Source organism: Zingiber officinale, chromosome 6B (assembly GCF_018446385.1).
Source record: "Zingiber officinale cultivar Zhangliang chromosome 6B, Zo_v1.1, whole genome shotgun sequence".
NCBI classification, from domain to species: domain Eukaryota; kingdom Viridiplantae; phylum Streptophyta; class Magnoliopsida; order Zingiberales; family Zingiberaceae; genus Zingiber; species Zingiber officinale.
The window spans coordinates 129,849,341-129,873,774 of record NC_055996.1 but is presented as its reverse complement, the minus strand read 5'-3'; the positions used below and the strand labels follow the sequence as shown (position 1 = coordinate 129,873,774).

At 33.7% G+C, this 24,434-nt stretch overlaps 1 pseudogene; it reads left to right on the top strand.

Moving 5' to 3' along the window:
- Positions 1 to 24,434, top strand: part of LOC121989509 — an 89,862-nt pseudogene that overhangs the window by 27,767 nt on the left and 37,661 nt on the right.

Sequence of the window (24,434 nt, the reverse complement as noted above, 5' to 3'; positions counted from 1 at the left end):
ATTAGCTATTAACTTTTTTTTTAAAAAAAATAAAAAATTAAAATTTTTTTCGGTAAAATAAAAAAAGGACACCCTTAATTATTAGAATCGGCAAAAGGGTGGCCCTTGCTTTTAAAATGTCTAAACAATGCCCCAACATATTTCTCATCTTTAAAATTTCCTTGTTTCAAAGTTGTTGTAGTAGCTACTCCATAGTTGCTACAATGTGTTCTTGTTTCAGCATTGATGTAGCAGCTACTCCATAGCTGCTTCAATGTGTTAAATTAGATTGGGTCAATTTGGTTAAAAATATTATATAGAGAGCACTTTTATATAATTGTTTTTACTGACTTGGTCAAGATTGCTTAAAGTTGATTAAAATCATTTCAACATGTTTAAAATCACTGTAAATTTCTTAAACTTAATGGCTGCTACACTGTTGTAGCATCGACTTAGTGCCTGCTATAACAATTTTATGATGATTTTGACTTTTTAAAAGCGATGTTAATTAAGTGTAAGCAATATTGATCAAGTTGGTAAATAAATTTTTGTATAAAAATGCTCTATGTATAATATTTTTGACGAAGTTGAATTAAAAAGTAAAACAAATTATTTTAACACGTTGTAGCAGCTTCTCCATGGCTATTACAACGACATTGAAATAAAAATGTTTTTGGTACTAAAATTATGTAGGGCGCCCTTTTGACTTTTTAAAGGAAAGGGTGTTCTTTTGATGATTTTGATAATTAGGGGTGCCCTTTTGATTTTTGCTTGATTTTTTTTTTCATGTGAATGCTAGGATAGAACAAAAGAGATTGTGCAAGCAAATAATGGGAAAATTAGGGTTTAACGATATCGCGGCAAGCTTCTTCTCCTCTTTTGTCTTCTCTTAGTTTAGGTTTGAGTGTCAAGGAACAACTAGGATTCCATTCATCTTTGATAAAGTGAAATTTTATTTAATCAAGTAAAAAATTAATTAATTAATTTTTCTTTCACTATTTTCAGTTTATTTCATTGGTATGCCATTGAACATAATAATTGTAATATGTGTGCATCAATCATATTCAATTATTTTTTTCAATAATGTTTAGTTCAATATGAAGGTAAACACAGTTTTCAAATTTGAATTTGATTTTCTAAAAAAAACTTAAATCTAAAGCTTTTAATTTGATTGTATCGAAGTTTATATTTTTATTTTTTAGAAATACTTATAAAGTAAATAAATATAATTAAAAAAAATTCAAGATCTAATTTAAACTCAAATAAACTATGATTCACATCTGAACATTTAATAAATCTTGAACGTCTCTATTTTTGATTCATACTAATTATTGCAGTTAAGTGAAAGAAAGAAACAAGCAATAACAACAACTAAGTCTTATCCTATTAGGTGAGGTCGGCTATATCGATCCTTTTACACCATTGGGCTCTATCTCATACCATATCATCATCTATATTTAAATAAATTTGATCTTGTTTTGTTGTTGCTAATCAAGTCTTTTTGATCTTCCTCGTTTGATGCGCGTATTTGTCATAGTTTCATATCGTTTAACCGAAGCATTTATTGACCGTGTAAGTACATGTTCGTATCATCTTAAACGTGCTTCTAGGAGTTTTCTCTCAATAGATGCAACTCTAACTTTCTCCCTAATGCTCTCATTTCTTATTCTGTCTATTCTCGTATGTCCACACATCTTCATCTTTATAATTCTCATCTTCTTTCATGTGCTCGAGTCATAGTCGAAAATTCAGCGCCGTATAACATAGTAGGTCTAACTGCCGTTTTGTAGAATTTCCCATGAAGTTTTAGAGGTACTTTACAGTCAAATGAGAAAGAAACAAGATCAAATTAAATCAAATGATATAAATTTTGAATTATTTCATTGTTTCAAAGAGTTTTATTGAAGCTTCATATAACAAAATACAAGAAATAAAGTAATATGTAATTGTTAAAGGTTTTGTCAAAAGCTTAAGAACAAATTTTAAACACACTTATATGAAGGGCAGTTCGGTGTACCAAACTCCTTAATGCGGGGTTATGGGGAAGGGTATATTATGCATAGGCTTATCTTGCTTTACAAAAGGCCGTTTCTGAGACTTGAACCCGTGACTCCATGTCAATAACAACTTTACTGTCGCGTCAAGGCTCTCTTTCTAAACACACTTATATAAATCCATGTAAATATTTGTTTATTACAAACAAAATTTCATACTCAACATTGAAAGTCTTTCTAACCTTCAAATCCAGAATTGCTATGATGTAATGGAATTCAAAAGCAAAACATGTCCCTTTTTTATAGAGGATCAAGGAAAGTATTCATTTTCTCGTTGTTTATTCCAAGTTCTACTTCAATAGATTATGTGTAAATCATTATTAGATGAAATACGGAAATAGTCTAAAGGTGATAAAGCTAAAAACTAAAACTTAATTGGTTGCTAATATTTTTAAGACCAAGGTAATTAAATTAGTGAAATCGGGATTAGATTTGCCACATTGAAGGCGCCTTCAATGGCTATGGAAGGCGCTTTCCATGCCCTTTATAAGTCAATCTTGACCAAGCATCAACACACAACTGATATACAAGCTACCGTGTGTTCATTTGACGTTCCAACTACTCTAACTTCTTACTGTGACTCTGCTGCGAAGCTGCTATGCCCAACTATTGCTCTGAGGACTTCCGATTGCGGCAGCCACACCAACACCGATACATGAGCATTTTTCACTTTGATCCCTATGTGTCAATAACGAAGTTATTTCCTTGTACTTAATTACTGAAAAAGGGAAGTGTAGCGTGTTACACTTCGCCTATCTTCTTTATACTCGATCCCCTCTTCTGGAGGTACCTAAAGAGATATTTTAGTGGATTACTCATATATAGGTTCGCGGGACCTGGGTCTTGGAGTAGGAGTCGCCGAAGGCTCCGAACCAAGTAAAACCGATTGTGTTTTATTGTGTTTGTTTTCTTACTTAGTTTTCCGCTGCAATCAAATTAATTATTAAGTTAACAATTTATTATAATAAAAAGTTAATTAAAAGCTACAAGTTATATTAAGTAAAATTAATCATATTATTATTAATAATTCAATTAATTAAGCTTCAAAACCATATCAGCATTATATGAAACCCAAATTGAATGTTCTAGTTATGTTTTTGTGATTTGTTTACATAAGAACACAGTCTCCAATCTTTTACTCTTTATATGTTACAAGGCGCAGTGGTATCTTATAATATTTTTTTATGCAAATTTTCTCCTTCACTGATGTGGTTGCCTTATATATACTCAACTATCAGGAAAATTGACAAAGAAATTAAATTAGTAGACCAAGTAGCTTGATAAGATAAGTACTATAAATGGAAATGGGCACATAGTAATATTTGATAATAGAAATATTATAAAAAATTTGCCATTTGGAGAAAAGCAGTCCTATATTTCTTATATGTATCTTGTTTATCATGAAGCAATGTGGATGATTTGACTACTTTTCCTCAGCTAAGATTAATAACATGCAAGACATTATTGAAATAGGGGGTTAGTCATCTGTGACAGTTCTAGATTTGACAATAATGAGTCTGGAATAGAAGCAGTAGCAGGCTAACATTCTTCAAATGTGGCAATTTGCCAAGTTTGTCTTTGTGTTTTATCTTAGGACTCATGTAAAGATTTATCTTAGGGAATGTCTCTAAATTAATAAGGGAGCTAATATTTTATTTCTGATTTCCTTTTCAAGTCTAATCAAAGGCAAGACACCAATTCTTTGATTGAGGGTAAGCCCTAGTTGTTGCGCCTCACATTGCATTGTGGAGGAAGCTTCATGCCCTCACTTTTCATCAGCTTGCCTTAAATTCTCATGTGTGGAAGTATTTTGTTGACATCACATCTCCCCTGATTTCACCTACTGATAGATCGGAACCATTTGTTTCATTCGTGCAGACCATCGATAAATGGTTGTTTAAATCATGGGTGAGAGATTGTATCTCCTTGGGTGCTAATGCTGATCTTGTTTTGTTGAGTCTGACTAAGGAGATAAGGGTCTTGCTTTTTTTGTTTTTGTCTTGATTTTGTTTCCTTTTGGATATGTCTGCATCAATTGAGATTAATGGTTCTTCCATTATATAAAAGCATATGTCACTCTTTGATCTTGTATGATGGGGAAGTCCTACAACCAAGGTCTACCAAGAATGATAACAATCATGGGAAGAACATCATATTTTTTTAGATGAGCACCAAACACCTTTTATATGTGATAATGAGGTTCTGCAAAATTCTAGGCTGACATTTCTGAACCTGGTCGTTGTACAGTTTGGGAAATGCTGGTCCTTCACTAGCACTATGAGTGTCTTGTTGGCGAGATACGTTCTTTTTTGTTAACTATGGTGTCTAATTTCTTTTATGGTATGCATATTTGGTTTATGGTGAGAAAAAGAAATGTCTGCTTTAACCAATTGTGTCCTTGTTTTTTAGATTTGCCCTTGATATTGATATTGATGCTCCAAAAGTAAGAGTTCCTCTGAAGCCTAGTGAGTCTATTGTGAATGGTAGTATATTCCTGCTGGATTTTGGACATTTTACATTGCATACCAAGGTTAGTTGTTTGAATCAAGTTCTTACTTGAGTAATTTTTTCTTGCCTTTTTCTGTTTAATCTGTTTATTTATGTCAAATTGCAGGATGTTTTACATGATGAAAGACAGAGTCTATACTCCCGCTTTTATATTTCAGGAAGAGATATGTCTGCCTCATTTGTCGACAAATTTTCTGGTGACAATGATGCTAATATTATGAATGATTTAAGCAAAATAAGGTTACCACCCACTTCAGATTACACCGATCAATTCTATTCTATTCTCGATCGTTGTGGCATGTCAGTTGTGGTTGACCAGGTAAAGTGGTCTCCTGATTAAGTTGATGGGGTTTTTGTATTAGTTACGTGAATTGTGAAATTCTCTATCATGCATTTCAAGATTTTTTGGCTGTTAAATTTTCTTTTCTTCTAAACCCCTATACAAATTCTTTCTAGAAATGGACATGCAGAATTACTATGTAGGGGACATAGGCAAGACGAAAAGACACTTAAGTATGAGAATGTAAGAGGCTAAGATGATGTAGAAATTACTTGTTTGTCCAATTGTTGGCATTATCTATTCATTGATGTAGCTCCATGCTTATTGGTTATTGCTGCTGTAAATTGATGTAGTTTCACAACTCAAGAGGATTATCAAAGCTGTGTTATGCAGTATCATACTTGCACTAAGTAGAACTTGAGGCTTAAAAAAATATGATGGATAGATGTACACTGGTTTAAAATGGTTTTATTCCTTTGTTCTCTAGCATATATTATTTATACATAGGTACTACCTCCATACCTCTAAAACTCTAGATAAATGAACGCATGCAGAATAGTTATATTACTCTGCTGACTTGCTAACTCTTGTTGTTGATTATTATCAACCTTTTTAATGCTTTTCTCCTAATGTGCTTTTGAAGATTAAAGTACCCCATCCAAGGTATCCGTCAACCAGAGTTTCTGTACAAGTGCCCAATCTCCTTGTTCATTTTTCTCCAGAAAGATATTTCAGGATCATGGAACTCTTGGGAATTTTGCATGGGTCAAGTAAAATCATAGAGCAAAACCTTGGTAGCCATCTGCAATCTGGTGATAAACCTTGGCATCCTGTTGATCTTGCAACTAATGCTAGAACTCTAGTTTGGCGGGTATGATCCTTAAATGGTTGATATTCATCTAAGTTTTCATACATATCTTAGCCCCATTTTTGGCTTATGTTTTTTCCCTCTATATTAAGGGTCTTGGAAATTCGTTGGCTGAGTGGCATCCTTGTTATCTTGTTTTATCCGGTCTATATCTGTATGTTTTGGAGGCTGAAGCTTCTGAGGACTATCAAAGATGCTTAGGGTAGGTTCAAAGTTTTGTTTGCTTTTTGTTTGAAAGCAAGTCAGAATTACTTCCAGAGAAAAATTGCAAGTGCTGTATGATCTTATGATGTTTGGGGAAACTTGCAGCATGGCTGGTCGACAAGTACTTGAAGTTCCACCTGCAAGTGTAGATGGATCAGCTAATGCTATTTCTATTAACTACAGAGGAGTTGATATTCAGAAGGTAATTTTTAAAGTGGATCATGCCTTATTTGATACTAGTTATGCATCCTATTACTTCTCTGGCCTGTTGCTCATGCTAAGGGTGTAATATGTAAAACTAGGTTTCTTTACAGAAGCTAATGCTTTTACACTAAAAGATCTTAATATCTTTTTTAACATAACACATTGTTTTTCTGTTGTTTTTGGTCCAAGTTTTCTGTTGGTTTCTGTATTGGCATATTTTGCATTTTATTTTATTTTCTGGATTAACTTGAAATACTATGTTTTATTGCATTATTTGAGATCTTGTATCATGAAATATTAGTATTTTTAATTTATTAGATATATTAATTTCAATATATAGTAATATAAAGCAAGGTTTGAGATCTTGTTCTAAGCTGTTCTGTGGCTGGAATACGATGTAGGGTTGTGCTTGGTGCCAATGCTGGTGAGTGTACTGAGCTCCAACCCTAGGTTTAGGAAGAGGTCACCTAATGTTGCTTGTTCTGAGCATCTATCCTAGGCAGAAGAGAACTAGATGGAAAAGGAAGAGGAGTCACATTTGTACCTTGTGTTGCTACACCTCCAAGTAGGAAGAGGAGCTGTGTACCTTACCTCTTGTTGTTGTGTCTCTGAGGATGAACAAGGGTGAACTAAGTGACAAAGGAGAAAGAGTTCCATATAAAGCAATCTTTGCCTTCCTAGGAGGCAGAGTTTCATGTAAAGCACCAACTCCAGGCAGAGTTACACATGATAACTTGGCATTGAAGTAGATAGAGTTGCACGAAGAATTGCATCATCACAGTCTTAGTGTGTTTCTCGTATAAGACAATTCTATGTGAGTCATTGCCTTCTTCATTTGAAGTTGCATGTTGTACATGGAATGAAGGAAGTTCCGGTCATCTCAGTAAAAATATAATCCAATTCTTAAAGGTTTCCTTTTTATATATCAAGCATAAGATGGATGATAACAATAATAATTGAAAAAGATTCTCTAAGAGCTATAAAGTATTTGAAATCTCAAATTTTATGAGTTGTATAAACTATTTGCTATATTAAATGCCAACCCTTAAAATGTCCATTGAATATAAAGATATTCTATCGGTAAGACTGAGATACTAGAACAATAAGTAGGCATTGGATCTGACATAGTTTAGATGTTTTAGGTTAGTTTGGATAATCTTAAATAATCCCTGTCTATTTGACTATTATAAAGGCAATTAAATTACACTTTTGAAGCAATAAGTTACAAAAACACAACAAATACCTTTCTTATATGAAAATGAATAGTGTGTATTAGATTTGAGCATTTGCTCCTTATAGAAGACCCATTTTGAATTATACTCTCAGCACATATAGCATTTAGAATTGATTATCTTCAAGTTAACAAATATATCTTGATTAACCATTCGGAATTGTACTTGGATCAACAAAGTGAAACTAGATCCGGTGCGGATAAGGATATATCTTGATTTCTCCAACTACCGTTCTTCGCTTTGATTTTTTTAACATCTCCAAATTTTGAGAAAGAGAATCTTCCTGTGTTGGGTATCACTTTTTGTTTGTGCATCTCTCTCTCTCTCTCTCCCCCCTCCCCTAGACAAAGTGTGTATGTTCACTGAAATCATATCGATATGATGACACAATGATATTTACCATGTTGATATGGTTTGAAATCTCGTACCATGCTAGGCAGCATAATCAAAATGCATTGTTCTAATAAATTATTGAAACATAATACTGCTTGACGCATTATCTGTGTCATTGTGTCAATCATGTTTATAAGTTTCGTATCTTGCTGATGTTCGACGCCCCTTAGCGTTCTACAACACATGCCAAGATGAATGGAACATGTTTATTAATTTTTTATACTTTGTGTTTGCACAACACAATGTCAAAAATTATATCATTCTAATTCTACATGGGATACAGTTCAAATTTAGCTATATAATTGTGTATTTTTCTTTCTTTTCTTGTTCATCTTCTTCATTCGTTCCCTCTAATTCGCCACTATACATAGGAACACCGGCATGGTACCGAAACACTATTGTTTTGATTAAAGATTGAAACTATGACACGGCTTGAGATTTTAAACCTTGCCATCAGAATGAATCAGCAACTGGAATGATATGATTCGGCCATGCAAACTAATATTGGTTCACACTTTGAAACTGTGTACAAAATGCATGAAAATTACTTTTACACTCAAATTTTACTCTTAATGCATATGATTTATTTGTCAAGTTGCATAACAATTTCTGGAATTTAGTCAGGCAAATGATTTGTAATTTTTGGATCATTGAAGTATGGTTTAAAATTGTTTTCTACATAGAATGACACCATTCTGGTAACTATGCTAAAATGATTTAGACTATGCTGACCTTTGTTCCCCATAAGCACACTAATAATATAAAGAGCATCTTCCATCGTATGGCTGCTATGATTTGTTATATGCAATGTGAGTTCAGCCCCATACGTCTTTGTTACCAAGGTTATAAACTGCTTGTAAGGCATCTGAAATTTAATTGATGTCACTTCATCATTAGGTAGAAAGTTGAAACTCAAAAAAGAGGAAAAAGTACCTGTAACTATTGGAGTTCATCTTGCTTGATGCAAGCTGAGTTAAAGGCTTGTATGACATGGTAGCATGAGTCAAAGTATTAATCCATGTTTCGAACTATACACTTTGCCATATTTGGCAATACCTATCTGGTTTTATATCCGTGCAGTCATCTGCATGTGACCTTGATGCATGTTCTATAATGCTAAATATTCATATATGTTTTCTTTTTTTGATCAACTATGCTTTTTCTACATTGCTGATTCATTTATAAAATTCCTTCTCTTATTTTGTGCATCTCTTATCTATGCACCAATCTTATTGTGCAGGCATTGGAATCAACTCATACACTTATTATTGAATTTCATGATGACGAATCAAAATCTACTTGGCTGAAAAAACTTGTGCAAGCAACCTATAGAGCTTCTGTACAACTCTTCAGTGCTATTTATGTTTTGATCCAGTTTTGGATCTGATTTTAATTTTGCATTGCTATTTGTTTTTTCTCATGTTTTTGTAGGCTCCTCTTTCAATGGACATATTTGGAGAATCAGGCAACACTTCAACACAATCTGGTGAAGAGACACTGGGTAATTTGGGATCATCAGACCTTGTTATCAATGGCACATTGATTGAAACTAAACTATCAATATATGGAAAAGTAAGATTGGGTGTACATTCCCTTTCATAGTAAATGGCTTTTAGTTCCTAGTATTTCTTTTTATATTTGTTGATCTTGATGTTCTGATTTTTTTTTTTTTTCTGTTTCTTGCAGTTGGATAGAAAATCAAAACATGCAGAGAAACCCATTATAGAAATAATTGCAAGTGGAGGAAAGGTCAACACTTCTATTATTATTCTTTTTTATTCTCGTTAATATTCGATGTTATTATTCAATGCTTCTGATTCAACTTTTGGTGCCCACTCATTTCATATCTAGAAGCTTTGTTGATTATGACCTAAACCATACCTCATGCTATAATATTCTTTACCTGAGTGTATGATTTGTGACATAGGTAAACTTTTCTCGTTCTGAAACTGATCTGACTGTGAAGATGAAGCTGCACTCGTTGAAGGTTAAAGATCAACTTCAGGGTCATTTACTGAATTTTTCAGAATATTTAGCTTGCTCTGTGTTAAGTGATGAACTAAAAGCTGGAAAATCTGGTATATTGGATGCCAATGAAAAAGGGTTTGAACCTTTTCCTATGGAAGATGATAACTTTGATGACGCTTTGTCTGATTTTCTCTCTACGCTTGATCAAAGTCCCTCAACACCAGTTTTTTTAGGAAGTAATATAGAGTCTGGCCTTGATGGTAGGGAGGCATATTTTGGGTACAATCATGATGATGCCTCAGAGCATGAGAAAGACCTTGTGAATGAGAAGTTCTCTGAGATATTTTATGAAGCACAAGATAGCACTATGTCTGATTTTGTAGTGATTACATTTTCATCAAGGAATCCTGATTCATCTTTGTATGATGGAATTGACACACAGGTATAAGATGATTCTGTATTCTTTTTCCTCTTTTGCTAGATTTTTTGATTTGATCCATGTCTGATATGGAATTTGTTATAGATGAGCATCCGAATGTCTGCTTTGGAGTTTTTTTGCAACAGGCCCACACTTGTTGCCCTGATTGACTTTGGCTTTGATCTAAGTCTCACTAATTCTATGGAGATCCCTCAAAATAACACTCTTAGTGCAACTGCTAGCCCTAGATATACAGAGAAGGAAGAAGCTTGTCGAACTTTAGTGAAAGGTTTACTTGGTCATGGAAAGGGCCGTGTGATTTTCAACCTGAAAATGGATGTAGACAGCGTTTGCATGTTTCTTAATAAGGAGGATGGTTCTCAACTAGCAATGTTCATGCAAGAAAGCTTTTTGTTGGACCTTAAGGTATCAAGCACTACCTTTTATTTATGTCTTTGATAGATTTAGCATTGATAAATGTGAACAATCGGAAAGAAAAATTCTTGAGTGATTGAACCTGAGAACTTTGTTTTAGAAAAAAAAATGTTTATAATCTTTTCTTCTTGTGTTACCCCAGGTCCATCCAAGTTGTGTCTCCATTGATGGTACGGTAGGAAATATGAAACTTCGTGATATGACCCTTGGTCTAGATAGTCGCTGGGGCTGGCTTTGTGATATACGTCACCCAGGGACTGAATCTCTGATTAAGGTATATATTTTTATTCACCAATGTGGCTCTCTTGATTATATTACACCTAAATTGTTCTGTGGTGCATAGCAGTATAAATGAATAGGATGTTTATGAATAAGCTCACTACCTAGATTGATAAAAATATAAAATATATAAAAATAAACAAATTTGAGCACAAATTTGCCTCATTAACGTACATGAATAAAACTCATTAACAATTTATAAATCTGTCTAAATCTCAATAAAAAAGTGAGAAATACAATATTCTATGATTTACGTACTTAATAAATACATAAGAATTATAATACTAACTTTTTAAAATCATTTATAGTTATCTATAATATATTAAAATTTAGAAAGTAATATATGTTTGATTTATTAGATTAATCTTTTAACTAAATTACAATGATAATGTATCTAGTTGAGCTTGATAAAAGGCACGAGATTGGTTCATATTCAAAGAGATTTTTACTAAGAAGCATGCACAAACTTGATAATAAAATGAAGCTTGGTTGACACTGTCATGCTTCACTTGGCTCTCCTCGATTGCAACCATAGTTTTAAATCTTGTACCATGTTGGGTGAAACGGTTGAAACTTCTCATTATGAGAAATCACTGAAACTCAATAACACTTGACATCAATGTTCAAAATCTCAAACTGTGTTGTAGTTTCGGTCTTTGATCGAAAATATACCATTCTAGTATTGTGCCAACACTCTTATGCATGGTACCAGTGACAGATTGAAGGTTATAGGAGGAAGGAGATGAAGCAAAGGGAGGAGACATTGTCTGTGCCGAGTGGTATCGAGTTTAAGTAATTTATCAGAATGATATGTTTCATCTGTTTCGCCTGATATTCATCTTCCTTCCTTCTTTAGCTTCAATCTATTACTGACATCATGCATCGAAACATCGGCATGTTACCAAAATAGTATCGTTCCAATCAAAGACTAAAACTTCGGCACAGTTTGAGATTTTGAACCTTGATTGCAACTGTGCAAATGAATTCTTTGCACCTGTTAACTAGGTTTTGAGAGGTCCAGTTGATTTATCTTTCATAGCATACTGCTCAAAATTTTTCCTACATACTTAGGTTAATTTTAAATTTCAATTTGTCACTACTGGTGTAGGCTTGCTATGGTACCAAACTGACACTTGACATGGGGCATTAAGACTGTTACCACCTTCATATTATTGAGTGTTTATTGGTTTCATCTGGCTCTACCTACTCAATTAGTTGTCACTTCATTCCAACATGATTGTTTTTACATGCAATAATAAAAATAACATACTAGAATTTGTTCTTGCTTTAGTAAAATTTGAATGAAAAAGATAAGAGCAAGTAGTTAATCCTGTGAATGAGATTTGAACTTTGAATATTCCATCTTTTATTTTGCATCATAGACCGGAAACTAAATACAAATATAAGATATAAACCACTTAGATATTTTATATTGACTACTTCCTAGATGATGAGGGAAATCTTTTGATGAATGGATTAAAATCCTTGATCAGCATAGAAATAACTGATTATTTTAAAAATAAACTATGGCTAGGAAAATTAAGCAAATATTTGTGAATTTCCACTATTTTTGGTCAACGACTGCAATTTATGTCAGGTTCAGATTTACCAAGAGTAATTAAGAGTCTCTTGACTAAAATTCTATCACATCCTACTTTAGTTTAAGTATAATATTCAACAACAAAATGACTTCTTTTTACACATGCTGTTCGATGATTATATGGATCTTGATGATGTGGATCAGATTCAATAGGACAAGAAAGCTCATGTAGCTGAGCTGTTATTGTTAGGCGTCCCAAATAGAATCTTGTACATTTAGAAAATAGTGAGATAATTTCAGGTCTTATTTAATTAAGATCGCAATGACATGATAATAGTTTTAGTGTCTACTTTATTAGCTTGCAGCAAGCACTAAAGTATCAACTATGGTTTCAGTGCATTGCAAAACTCCGAAGTCTATCATTGCAGCCTATAACTCCAAATTGAATTGCAACATATAGTCTGCTATTATTCTCCTAGTCAATATAGTTAAGATTTCTACTTTGTAGTCTTTTCCTTCCCTTACCTAACAATTTTGTGGGATTTTCATCATGAAGCTTTGTTAGTCTACGCAACATGAATTTGATAATTCAATTGAATTTTATGCGAGACTAAATCGCTACTAAGATTCAAATATCATATTTTTACTACATCAATTAGAGTGTTCTTTAGTCACCCACTTCCCCTCGTTCAACTTGGATTGATTCAATTTGGGGTGTAAACAAGATGAGCATAGCTGTGTTCAAGCTTGTTTATCTACTTATTGAGCTTGTTATGCTTGTTAAAAATTTTGTCAAGCTCTTGTAGGTTAAATGTTATCTAATTAGGAAACTTATATTATTTTCTTATTTTTAACAAATTATGAATAAATTAAGAATATAAAAATTTAGAAATTACTATATTTTTTATGTATTTGAATTAAAATTTAGGAAATAAATTTACAGTTAAATTTTATAGAAGTTAGTAAGAAAGTTCATTTATGAACTTTGTTCATCAACGTTAACGAACTAAGCTTAATAGTGTTTAAGCTTGTTTATTTTATATTCTTTTATTTCTACAAAAGGTCATATGCTGACCTGGACACCCCCCACATGGTTGGCCCTACAATTATATGTAGAGAGGTAAATTAGGAAATAGAGCATGCCACTACGTGGGAGGATATTTTCTGGCGGCTTCATCGAGAATTGACGCTTGCCTATTTCTACAAATCTACCACATAGTGTCCGGCTCGGCTATGCCCTGGGGGCTATATTCTTTTATTATTAAACAAACATAAATGAGCTTTATCAAATTTAATATTAAACTTAAGCTTGTTTACGAACATCTAGTTCATTTACAACCCTAGATTCAATTTGTTTAACTAAAGAATCTTGGTAACTTTTGGAAATGCTTATCATCCTTTAATGTCCATTAGTTTCACATGTCAAGTGATGTAGACCATTATATAAATATAAATTGGTCTCTTTTTTAAGAGCTCTAACTTTTGGAATGAGTGGTTAGCTAATCAATTTCAACATGGTATCAAAGCCAGAGCAAATGCTATGCGTCTTAAATTTAAAAATAGCCTTGTACCATTGAGTCATGAAGAATATGATGAGACATGTTAAAGCTAGGAGACCCAATACTCAATGGTTTAACATGGAGTGCAGTGGCCCATTATATAAATATAATTGGTGTCTTTCCTTGGGATAAGTGATAATCTGATCAATTTCAATAATTGTTTTTAGTGGATTTTTTTTCCTAAATTTTGAAAAGATGTTAGCTAATGGACAATAATTTAGTTGTGAAAAAGACAGTACTGCTAGAAAGCATTTAATGTACATGAGGTAATATTATAGCTTGGATTTGATCGCGTGTAGTTTTAAAAAAAATTTATGGCGAATATTTAATGTCCTAAGAATTTGTTTAGTTGGTAAATTGTCCTGAAATTTTCTGGGATAGGAAAAACCGTACATTCATGATGTATCTAATTTCATTCCTATATATGTTTTTTATGGATCTTGCATGTTCTCATTTGGCAGTTCACATTCAAATCGTACAGTATTGAGGACGATGATTACCAGGGATACGATTATAGCTTGACTGGACGGCTTTCTGCTGTTCGCATTGTTTTTCTATACCGTTTTGTTCAGGAGGTATGTGGTTTAAGCCAACTTCAAGGAAACCACATGTCTGGTCTTTGCCTGATTTTTCTTGCATATTGACATATCGATAAACCTACTGCCATCTATTGAAAGGGCTTATATTATTATTGCATGCTAACCTAAAAAAAAATCTTCAGATAACTTCTTACTTCATGGAGCTTGCTTCGCCACACACAGAAGAAGCAATTAAGTTTGTTGATAAGGTTGGGGGGTTTGAATGGCTTATTCAGAAATATGAGATTGATGGTGCGACTGCTGTGAAGCTGGACCTATCTCTAGACACTCCAACAATTATTGTACCCAAGAATTCTCTTAGTACTGAGTTAGTATTTCAATTCTGTTAAGCATTCTCAATTCTTGCAATGTGCATCTTATTTGTCATTAATAAAGTTGACATGATATATGCTGTCTTTGGTGGCTATTGAATCAACCTGTTTGTCAATATTCTTTGTTTCTTTATTATTATTATTTTAAAGCTGCAGTGAGTCTTTCTAGTTTTATATTTTGTAAAAGCTTTCATATCTTTCAAGTTATCATATGGATTCTGTTTTCTACTTCAGTCCTACTTTATTTATTTAGTAAAATAATAGTTTGCTGCCATCAACTTTGTAGATAATGTAAGATGTAGGCTTATACTTTTAATTTTTATATCCTTAATAATATCATACATATATATAGGAGAGGGGGGCTGGCTATGCTCCTAATTTAAATATAGTACTAGAGATGCCTCCCATCCTTGTCTAACCTCTTGTTTTTTATTGTGCTTATCATTTGCACTGCCTGTCCTTCCATGCAAGTCCCATCTGCGGATGCCCTTCCCTGTTCATGCATCACACGCCTCATCATCCTCATCCTCATCCTCTGTAGCTTCCAACCGCATGCACCCTTCTTTAGGATTCCATCAAGAATCCTCTAGTGGAACTCCAGAAAAGGAGGCAGATGCTTAAGCATCTTGATTGGTCAATCTGAGCTTAGATTCTTCTTCAGTGTAGCAATATGGCTCATGGTTGTTCTGCATATGCCTTCAAATCTGTTCCTTTGGTTTCTTCCTGATGTGGATTTACTATAACCTAGTTGGTCAGCATAGTCTGTGTGCCCATCGTACAATGGTAGTCAACTCTTCTGCCATCTACTGGTAGCTAAAGGCGTAACCCATTTCAGAGACTACTCAATAGCCTGTCCAAAGGCTATACGACACATCACTGGAGGCTTCTCAGCCAATGTTGAGCATATTTTCTTTTTAGGTTTGTCTAATTTAGTCCACTGTGAATAATAAGCATCCTTTTTGTTAGGAGGATTCATCTTTCCTGTGGGCAAACTAACCCACTTTAGCATCATGTCAACCAAACTTGAAACTCAGTCCCATTCCAGTAGAGGAATACTTAATGGTCCTTCGGTCTTGAGCTTGATCCTCCTTTGGTGAAGCAATTCCGCCCTAATCCTTCTGCTGATGCATTTGAAATCGTTCCGTAGGTTTCTTCCCTACACGGATCTCCTATAACCCAGTTTGCTAAACAGCTAGTCTGCCATCCTACAACAGTAGTGTTGGCCCTTCTACCATCTCTCGCTGGATAAAGGGCTAACCCATTTCAGAGATCTACTCATTAGCCTAAGCCTATCAAGAGGCTACAACACATCACTGGAACCTTTTCAGCCTAAATCGAACAAATTTCCTTTTTGGGCCTATCGGATTTAGTCCACTGTGAACAATAACCATCCTTCTGTTAGGAGTTTTAGGATGATTCAACTTTTCTGAATCACCCAACCCACCTTAGCATCATGTCAGCCCAACATGAAACTTAGTCCTCATTCCGGCATAGGAGTACTTAAAGCTCCTTCGACTCTAGGCTGAAGTCTTGACTCCTTGTCTACCTTGTATGTCCAAGTTGTCTCCTTAAGTCATACATTTAGGCGTCTATGAATGAACATATATCTATTAAGATATTCTCTTTGTTTGCCCTTACACTACTAGCACACAGTGCCATTCTAAAGATATTAGAGATTTTTCCTCATCGCTTGTATTGTATTTGTCTTCTGTCCTTTATATTTCTAAATTTATTGAAGTTGCTATTGATTTGTAAATATACTAGATCATTAAATTGTTCAATCACCTTTGACACTACTTTTGTTTTGATTTAAGAATGGTAAGGAAGTTTAATCTCATGGATTAACTAGTTGCATGTGCCTGTATTACCTTTAACTCTTTTAGTTACATCTTCATCTCTCTAGATTCCTCTTTCTAAAGCTTGGGCAGATGATTCCTAATTCATCTAACCTTCAAACTCTTGAATGTTAACCATGTTAGTTAGGTAACTATACTAGGTCCCTTTTCCCTGGTAGTGTTCGTAAGCTAGCTGTTGCACCCTCTGCTTCAGTTTATTTGCATGTTTGTGGTCTAGGTTAAGTCAACTCTACCTTTGGTTTATAATTTTTTTTTTCCTTCATTAACATGATTCTTGATTGACTCAGTGTTTTCTAATGAAACATGATTCTAAATTTTTCTTTATTTTTTCTCCGCATGACATCTTTATTTAGTATATTCAGTGACAATGCTAGATTTCCAGTCTTTTCTATCTAGTCTTGATGTTCTTCATGAGTCCTCATCGATATACTCCCTTACAAAATGACATAGCATAACGAAAGAAACAATTTCTTGTCGAGACTATTCAAATGTTACTCTTGCACATATTTTGTCAACCACATGTCATTTTCCACCTTCTGCACTATCAAAGTCCCTTCACTATTATCTTTCCACACAATGCTATGTATTCTCTTCTGGCACGAGCCTTTAAATACACTTGTTTTGTTCAGCTAGTATTCCGATTGTTATAAGTTATCCCCACAGTCTGTGATTTAGATGAAGTGTATTTTCCTTGTTTATTGTTGTCTATAATGTTGCCATTGTTTCTCTTTTGAGACATAGTGTGTCTTTATCTCTCCTAACGATACATTTTTTTCAATCCACTCCCTTCTTCCCCATTACACCGTCTCTATTTGAGTCCATGCATTGCAAGAAGTTCTCCTTATTCGTACTCCATTATTTTTTCCGCCTTCACCTATGGACCTCTCCACACACGGTTGTTGCTGACTTAACACTTTAAGTACCTCCCTTGCGGGTATACATGCACCGTACGATAATGTCGTGGAGAGACTGCAACACCTCTTTGAGATTCTCTTGCTCTCCAATCTTCAATCAATGTTCCATATCCTCCTAATTTGAGCATTCCTATTGCTTCTTGTAAAGGTACTTAGAAATGTTTCACTTTATATCGATTTTGTCATTTTATATCTTATGCATGTCTGTTGCCCAAATTGATTGGCTTTGTGTCCTTATTATCCTTGTAATCAATTTCAATTTGGTTTCTCTTCCTTTCCTTTAGGGAAGTGCATTGTGGCTTTGTGCCATTATTCTTTCAATCAATTTCAATTTGATTTCTCTTCCTTCAAGGAAGTGCATTGTGGTTTGCAAATAAGAGTTTTTAGTAAAACTTACTTGGTGGCCAAGGGCAACACCCACATTTTCTTGATTGGCTAAGATTGCTTGAGTTTGTCTCTTCTTCCCATTAGCTATTGTTTTTCTCATTGATTCCTTCATTATGTTGACAGAAAAAATATCTTCCATATGATGTCCTTTTGGAGAAGGTCCATTTGGTGAACTTGCGGTTTGTTACTCAAGAAGGGACTAGGCTAGTGTGTCAACTAAAGTAGTATAGACTAAAACAATCTTTGAGAGCTTAGTTTAGGAAATTCAACTTAGCTTTGCAACACAACATGATTAGGAGTATCAGCAATTACTTAATATTCTAGCTCATTTCACAGACTCATTCTTCTTGCTGTCTATGTGGACAATATTATCATCATTGGTGAGGACTCCATCGGGATTTAAAAATTAAAAGACCACTTACATTTACATCAACACTTCCATTCTTAAGACTTGGTTAGTGCTAACTACATCCTTTGGTACAAAGGCTACTCACTTAGAAGAAGGTTGGCATTCAAGGGAGATACTCTTATAAATCCTAATGGTAGATTATTAGCAAGACATGGGGAGCCACTAAAGAAATACAGAAGGCAGATAGGAAAATTGAGCTTGGGCAAGAAAATTGTGCTTGGAAATACGCTTGTGGAGTAAATGGAACTTTATTGTTACAATGAACTTGCAATTTTTATAACATCGAATCGTGTGTTTCACTAGAGAAGAGAGATTGATTATCACTTACATTAGACAACAAGTGCAATTTAATGGAATTATAAGAATTATAATTTCTTTTGTTAGTCCTACTGATCAAGTAATAGATTTGCTGACAATCATAATAAAACATTGAATATGTTAGTGCAATTATGCCCCCTTAAGCATGTGGCTTTGATGTCCAGCAAAGGCTTAAATAAAGATTATATTGTGATTACTTATATGGTGTGTCAAGTGTGTAAGTGTAGGATGTTTGACATTTATATTGTAGGTGCAATAGTGGAAGTGCAAGTAGGTTGAGGATTGTATATTTGGCGAGTGGAAGTCATGTAGATACTTGGTAAATGGAAGTCTAGGTAGGTCAAGGACTTAATACTTGATAGATTGAAGTTTCAGTAGGTCATGAAGGACTAGATACTTGACAAGATAATAAGTCCTAGAGGCAAAGCCTTTTGGCATGGAAAACCTTAAAGCAAGGCTTTCTGACATATGAAGTTCTGGAGGTGAAATCTCTTGATGAACAAGTAACTTCTATGAAGGAGAGTTGAGTGCACTTGTTTAATGGGTTACCGCTATTCTGAGGAAGGGACTTGACCCTAGAAATAATATGAGTCGAGTGTTCGGTCGACTGAATTTGTTTTTCAATTGACTGAAACTTGAGTAGACTAGTTAGCTGACTCAGTCTCGAGCAAAATGTTTTAGAATGATTTTGTTCGAAGGTTCTAACCATTGATTAACTGAATCATTTGACTGGTGGTCCAATCAGTTAATAATGGAAATCATAGAAGAGAGCCATTGATTTGACGCCAACAGTTTGCAACAGTCTAATGACCTATTGATTAGTCGATTGATGTCACACTTCAATTGACTAAGAATATCCTTGCTTTGTAAAAGGTTGATGTTGACATGTGACATGAATTAGTGGATTGATCATTGATCTATGTTGGAAGGCAAATTGAAGGCTGAAAACAAGTCGAAAGATTTGTCTATAAATATAGGCCATGGGTTTAATGCGAAGACTACTAAAAATGCTTCTCTTTTGATCCTTGTCTCAGTTATCTTCTTCTCCACTTGGGTGTACCCTGAAGAGTACAAAAGTGCTTGTCTTTTGATCCTTGTCTCAGTTATCTTCTCTTCCATTTGTGTTCATTTGTTTCACTCTTTTTTTTGCTTAATCTAAAATCTTACTAGAAGGGTGTAAGAAGTTTCAGCACCTCTAGAAGCCAAAGGTTTTTGAGAAGAAGAAAGATAGTGGATTTCAAGGAGTGACTTACCAATTTATCATAGGCCATCGAATAAGAACCATTGCTTTTGAACCATGTACAGGATTTGTGGTAGCCTTGTTTTCTCTAATTGTTTTTTTTTATTTCCACTGCATATTAATCGTGATTGTAGAATCAAGAAAGAAAAGGAAGCGTTCACCAATTCACCCCCTCCCCCAGCCTCACCAACAATCCAACACAATATATTTATTACTAGTTGGCTTCTACAATGTTTTCAAAATAGTTTGAGAGGAGCGTTATGAACTCATTAAGCTAATTTGTGTAAATTTAAGATGTAGCAGTTTCCTGTAATTCTATTTCCTTAATAATATCACATATAGGCAAAGGCTTAAGTATCCTCTAATGTCTGAAGAATAATCTCCCCTAATCTCAACAGGTCGAGTATTCTTTTCTTCTTTTTACACAATATTTGTCGAGTAACCTTCTTTTATATTGTAGAATATGTTTGTTTCATCTGCTCAATCCCATTTTGAATTTGGCTGAGTCCCTATATTTCATTTATTTTTATTCTAGTCAACAAGTATGCAAATTCTATCTAGATACTATCTCCCAAATCTTGTATTTAGTCCTGTTTAAACTGAATGCTACTTTAGGTATATTTTAGCCCTACTCATGTAGATTTTATTTTTCATTACGACTTGAATTGTGTTTTGACCCACTTATGAAGACCTTCTGCCACATGTTTCTTCAAAGAGCATCTCTGTTTTTTATCTAGTATTTACATGTTCAATATGATTTCTTATATGGTAAGATTAGTTGCAAGAAAACCATCATATGGAAACCTATTCATGCACAAAGTTAGACTTGATGGATAAACTTGTGTTCATCCAAATTTTGACTTTCGTGAAATATTGAAGGCTAAGTTAAAAAATACAGTTTGTTTTTGTTATCCTTTCTATTTTGAGGTAGTGTATGTCTCACTTACAACTCCATTTTGTCAAGTTACATGCAACTGGATCTTGGGCAACTTCAAATCAAGAACAGTTTTGCTTGGCATGGATGCAAAGAAAGTGATCCTGCTGCTATACATCTTGATATTCTTCACGCAGTGGTATTTTTATGATAAGGAAAACCAATTCTGTAATCTGTAGTATAGTTTGTGGTAAAATAAATAGCATTCGACTACTTATTTTGAAAATTTGCAGATCAATGGAATTAACATGGAAGTTGGAGTTGATGGAATTTTAGGCAAACCTCTGATTCGAGAAGGCCATGATATTCATATTGAAGTGCGACGAAGCTTGAGAGATGTCTTCCGGAAGGTTCCAACATTGTCTATTAAAGTGAAGGTGATTATTCTATTTGGTGTAGATCTACTTATTGCAATTTTTTAACTACATAGAGAATAACATTATACATGTTGAACTGTTGGTTTTTCCTGATGATTTAATTGATTATATTTTATTATATTTTTTAGAATCACTTTGAAATTCACTGATCATGTTTCTGTTTTTTTTTTAAAAAAATTATAAATGTTTACGAAGTTGACAGTGAACTATTCATTGTTTGCAATGTACAACAGTTTCATTATTTTTTCTTTTTCTCATCAAGTATCACGTGGTACTACAGTTAAATGCTTTTACTAATTTTTTACTGGTTATGTTGATGTCTTTATTCCTATGGTAAATAAGCGTTGATCATTTTTTTCTCTTCAAATTTGGTAACTTATTATTATTATTATTGGTTGTGCTATTCATTTCTGGGAATAAATTATCATTTTGTGAATTTTGTCTATTTTCTTTGATACTTACTACTACTTCAGAATCATTTATTCTATCCTTGAATTGCAAATACTGAATTATTGATTACATTGTTTTATAGTCTTGTGAAATATTTTTTCATTAGTATTGATTTGTTACATTGATTTTTTTTTTAAATGTGAAAGTGATAATGGAAGTGTAAGAGTCACCAATGCAACTAGGATAATCTCTTTTTTTTGGATAAGTAAAATTTTATATATAGTACTGACAAAGTGCAATAAGCCTACTTTAGTAGTGACCCATGATTGACAAAGTGTCAGATCAGAATATATGAATTTGCACACATCTAAAAATTTTCTCACAGTCCAACTGTACCTCATCAAAGAAATTACTATTTCTTGCTCTCCACACATAGTGGACTAAAGAGGACAAGGCAAGATGTCGGGCCTTTGTCAATATTCAACTCCCACGATAGTATCTTTCGAAGACTCTCAATGTCCTCCAGTAGGTAGACATTTGCCTCATATGTAGCTAGTCCCGGATCCTCTTCCATAACTCCATAATAGGGGGCACTCGAAGAATAAGTGCTCCTGCAACTCTAGTACTTGTCTACAAAAAGTACACTATCGATCCTCCATGTAATCTTGTCTGTCTCCGATGGGAAGATGCCTCTTTGCCAACATCCAGAGTGTGATTGCATGACTCAACTGTAAGTAGGTGTTCCATATTGTTTGGGATGCTTCTTAGGACTAGGATGTCTAAAGAAGTCATATGTTCGAGCCACCCCACCATCTCTAGTTGGCAGTTGAATTCAGAAATTGGAGAAATGATAATCGTGAATATAAAAAAGTCACAATGCTAAATGGAACTAATGCTTTATCTAAGTAATATTTTGTTCATTATTGTAATAATATTAAAGATCCAAATTGAAATCTTGCTTTTTAATTGAATTCATGAATTTGTTATGCGCATGATGAAATTAGAATTGGGATGATGAGCTTACATGTTTAACTCACTAGTATTGTTATGGAAATAAACCTTAATTTATTTTCTTTATAAATCTTAAAATTACATGTGATATATTTTTTTGCTTTAAAATACAATTTATTTTGATATTGCTTATCAGTTTGGGTACTTGAAACTGGGGTTTATTATATATGATTATTGAGATATCCACACGAGCATATTATACCTACCCCTTTACAACACATCAAACACATGCAATGTGAGACTAATTCCATTTATTTTAAAACCAAGTTGGAGAGTAGATATTTTTCATGCCTAACTTGTTGGAAAGCTTAAACATCAGCCCACCTATAACTCTATAAAATTATTGGCAATCTAGTCTTCAAAATGAATGTAAGGTGTACTGTTTTTTTTTCGCATGAAACATCTCTAACAAAGTAACCGAACTTCAATGTTTTTAGTGCACTCATGAATCACATTATTCGCACTAGAAATGGTTGAACGATGCCAATTTAACCCTTTTAAACTAATGTAACTAATTAAAGACTCGACCAGCATCATCTCACAAGCTATGAGCCATTTTCTAAATTTTATCTTTTAGGCAGATGAAGTGGTTGCAACATATTGTTTCTTGCACTTCCATGCTACCAAATTGTCCCCAAATCCAACATTAGTGCAATATCCTAAATTAGACAATTTGTAAAATTGGAGTTTTTATTAGATCTATTTCTTGCAAAAGATTAGCATCATATTTAAGATAGAGGTACCCCTTCAGACATTAAGCTAGTGATTTTGAAGCGAACTGATTTGTATAAAACCAGTTTAATAATGTTTGAAAATTTTTAACTAGTTATCTTAGCTATAATTTGTTTCCTAATTATAGAGTGCTCCATTCCCTGATGGTTGAAACCATTGTGAGGATTTTTCCTCGAGTCCTTTTTGTTTTTCTTGTTCAATTACTATATATATATATATATAATATTAAACTCATAAATTTTTTTAGTGATATGATAAGAATAAACTATTTGCGATATCATTTTTGGGGTTGACCGATTCAACCAGTTCGACTGGTTGTACCATTTGCCTTGTAGCTTGACCTGTTTGATCGCCAGTTTGGTATAAAAGAAAACATTGCTGTAAGCAACTTATATTATATTACATAACATCACAGACTTGACTTCCTGATGTCCGCTAACTCCTGCAATTCCATGAGCCTTATTGCTTGATAAAATTATATTGTTCACAGATGGCCATAATTTCTATTTTGGTGGCACTGTTTTTTTAAAATTGACTAAAATCATTAACTCCTTGCTACTATATTTGAAACCACATTTAAAATATTGCTTTTTTTTTTTTTGGGTCTGAACATAAATTGTGATCATTCTGTATACCTTTTTAGCAAGGTCACCATATATAAAAATAAATTATTCTTTAGTAACAAACACTTAGACATCTACTAATTTTATAATAACCGCTCACATTACTATAAGATTGAAAGTAGCAGCATTAGGTAGCTAAATATTCCATATGGTACTAAAGTTAGTTGATATAAGTCTGTGATGAACATTACTAGTTCCGAAACTGCACAGACGTCATTGGATCTGCATTTCGAGATTTTCATCTCCAGTGATTCATGCACTCCAGTTTTGTTGTTGTGAGACTTTTCTACTTTCACAGACAGTGGGGAGCCAAACATTTGTCAACTTCGCTAAAAGAGTTTACTTTGCTCGAATACTCTTATTTGCCATAGACGGTTTGCAAAGGAAAGGTATTGAGTATTGGGTTTGGTCT